At 36.7% G+C, this 3,150-nt stretch overlaps 1 protein-coding gene across 1 annotated transcript in view; it reads left to right on the forward strand.

Moving 5' to 3' along the window:
- dnd1 (DND microRNA-mediated repression inhibitor 1) overlaps positions 1 to 3,150 on the forward strand; it is a 15,902-nt gene that overhangs the window by 2,185 nt on the left and 10,567 nt on the right. The gene's annotated exons all lie outside the window — the stretch shown is intronic.

Genomic DNA, 3,150 nt, shown 5'->3' on the forward strand with positions numbered 1-3,150 from the left:
TAATGTCTAAGAGCATTAAAAAGCATTGAATTACAGTTACTCATTCCTGTATAAACCCTGAAATAACTAAATAAGAGTAAGCATAGTCACGGTTCTAGACAGGGGCAAATTGGGGCCCCTGTTGATCATGTTATGGCCCATGTACCAAAGACAATACTCAAAGCATTTCTACTGACAATCTGCACTGGAGCAGACATGGTTACTGTTGGATCTATTTCTCTTTTTTTCTCTTTACAAATTCTGTTTTACTAATTATTTAAAAACATTAAGTCGATAGCTTCAGTGGCATTGAGATAGGATCTCAGTTTTTATCTGCTAAAAGTATCTGCTGTTTTTTTACAACACAAATTTTTAAAAATAATCTAATTTTTACAGCTGAATTTATCCGTTTTTCATGAGTTCTAATTCAGATTTTAATGTAAAATGGTAATTTTAATTAAAAGTTTATTTATATTTAAATATCAAATAATTCTGGCTCAAACATGTATATAAATGTATTATTTATTAGACCATATTGTCCCAAAAGATAAATAATTTCTATAAAAAAATAAATAAAAAATCCTGTCTTAAAATCTGTGTTTTATTTCGTTATCTTCTGCAGGCCAGTTGGTTCTACGTCAGCCTGAACACCTAAATTCAGCCAATCATATATCAACGGTCATCTGTTTATCAAATGTTTATGGTCATAGCATCTTGATTCGTATGTTGCAGCTAATATACGCAACGGTTGAAATAAGTAATCAGAATTATTTCTATGGCTGGGTAAAAAAAATCAATTGAATTGATTCCTTTACGTTTTTGCAAAATCGATGTCTAGGGAATGAGATCAATTAGTTTTAAGATGCGTGACGTTCACATTCAAATGAGCAGGAAAGATGCAATCAAGATGACTTCAAGCCAGACAGCTGCAATTATAGCCAAAAGGTTGAATGAAGACATTAACAAATGGAGGCTGACCAGCAAACACCCTGTAGTCGTTACTGACTCCCCTGCACACATGGTTTGTACAGTGGAGATAATGCAGCTCATGCATGTCTGCTGTGTCACGTCTGCTCGCTCGAGGGAGGCTTCACTTTTTCACTTTTCACAAACAAGTTTGCACTTATGAGACAATTTTGTTCACAGCTCAAGTTTAAACTGTCTAATTTACAAGTTTGAATTTTGTGTTTAATGTGACAGGAAAAAATAAAATACATGAGTATTTTGAAACACAGTTGAACCACTTTCATTGCTGTAAAACAGATCGAAACGCAATTAATCGATTTAGAACTGTATGAATTAGAATCCTTTCCTTTCCCATTGAGTTGCGTCCCAGTGTTCACCGGGATGGACGTCTGTGTCTTCAGCAGGCGTAGAGCTAACAGAACTGGCAGCGTTGCGAGGCAAGGGCTCAAACATGTACGGCTGGAAGCCTTCTACACCAAACCAAGCTTCTGCCGCCCTGGCGTCCTCTTCCACAACATCTTCGTCCCCGCTTTCCTCCTCTAAATAAAAAATGGATGACGGAGGAGACTCATCCACGACCTCCGACACTAAACTCTCCTCCTCCTGAATGTTTCCTCTGTCCATAGCGTTCCTTGACAGCGTCGTTTCTGAGTCACCAATTTAGTGCTACTTGGTCCCAATGGAATTCACTTTATGCACCTGTGTAAAGTCTGGCACCACTCGGGAGAATTCAGAAATGCAACGGTTGGAACAGCCACTTCCCTACTAATTTAAATTAAGTAAAAATTATGTAAAATTCCTAAATTCTGAATATATATTGACCTAATAAGATATAGAATTTTAATTAAACCTAATTGAGTAGAACTTTCACATCGTGCAGCTCTCTTAATATATTTGAATCTCTTGCCCTGTTTTTTATTTAATGCTTTTATGGGCCCCCATGAAAAAAAGCTGGCCCCCTTCTGGCCCCCTGCAACATTTGGTGTAGAACCGCCACTGAACATGGTAATAAAGCAAAGCTACAAATGGCAGCATGTGAAGAGAATACATAAATACTTAGAGTTTAGAGCATAAAGAATTTTTCATAGTTTTTTTTTTTTTTTTTTAATGGAGGACAATGTAGAAGCATAAGTTGTTGCTTCCCTTAAAAAAGAGACACATGAGGGTTTAATCATAATAGTTTTACATTTGTGGATAAACTTAATCAACAGAAGAAAAAGATTACATAAGAACTGGTGTGAAAGTTCTTTTTTTATAATGTAAACATCCTTAACATAACGTTTAAAGTTGTCATAAATATTGTCCAGAATAAAGTAACAAATAGCTTGCCATATCTGCCCCCTGTACTCGCAGGAACAGACTCTGAGTAAATGTTGCAGAAAGTACGAGTGGTATCAATGTTTTTATATTTAATATCTTAAAGGAAACATCTTTAATCTTTTTGACTCGTAAATATTTATTGGGTAGAGACAACGTCTTGTTCCAGCATTCTTCTGAGACCAGAAATTACATCAGGAACTGAGATGCAGTTTGCTTGGAATAAAGTGAAAATATGTTTGTTATTTTTAGGAGATTTGGGTTGAAAACACAGCCGACCTACATGATCATCAGTACTGGTAGAATGCAAAACTACATTTAAGTTCCTTTGTGCGTAAAATGTCCTATTTCTACCATTTCAGTTAAATAAGCTGAAGCGGTGAAAGTGTTTGTGCAAATTGGGCAATGATGAGTGAAATGAAAGGTATTAGTCATTTAATTCAAGCATAATAGTTTTTCCACAGTTTTTGGTTTTAATCGGGTTGGAAGTGATGTGTTCAACCAATCTTTTGGTAAAACCTAACAATCTAATTTTGCAGCGTTTTTAAACTATCTATATTTCTACAACCAGTGCAAATTAGTCACATTAGCCAAATATTTAAGTGTTATTGGAACTTTCCAAACTCTAAGGTGGGTCTTTAACCAACAACCTCAGGAGTGGAAGTACATGCCTCATAGCTATGGCCAGTGGCAATCCTACCTGCTCAGCAGAAAGCAATACTACTTAATACTGATGTTATAACTGTAACCAGTGGCTTGCTCAGATGTCATCAGTTTTGGCCCCTCCCCCAAACCAATCGCACCTCGACACGCGCTTTGCGGAAGCGTCCCCTCGACTGCTCGAAGCCTCGGCTCATCTCATAACATCACTATCAGGGCTCGCAGCTC

Source organism: Cyprinodon variegatus, unplaced genomic scaffold, assembly GCF_000732505.1.
Source record: "Cyprinodon variegatus isolate N-32 unplaced genomic scaffold, C_variegatus-1.0 Scaffold687, whole genome shotgun sequence".
Classification (NCBI taxonomy): domain Eukaryota; kingdom Metazoa; phylum Chordata; class Actinopteri; order Cyprinodontiformes; family Cyprinodontidae; genus Cyprinodon; species Cyprinodon variegatus.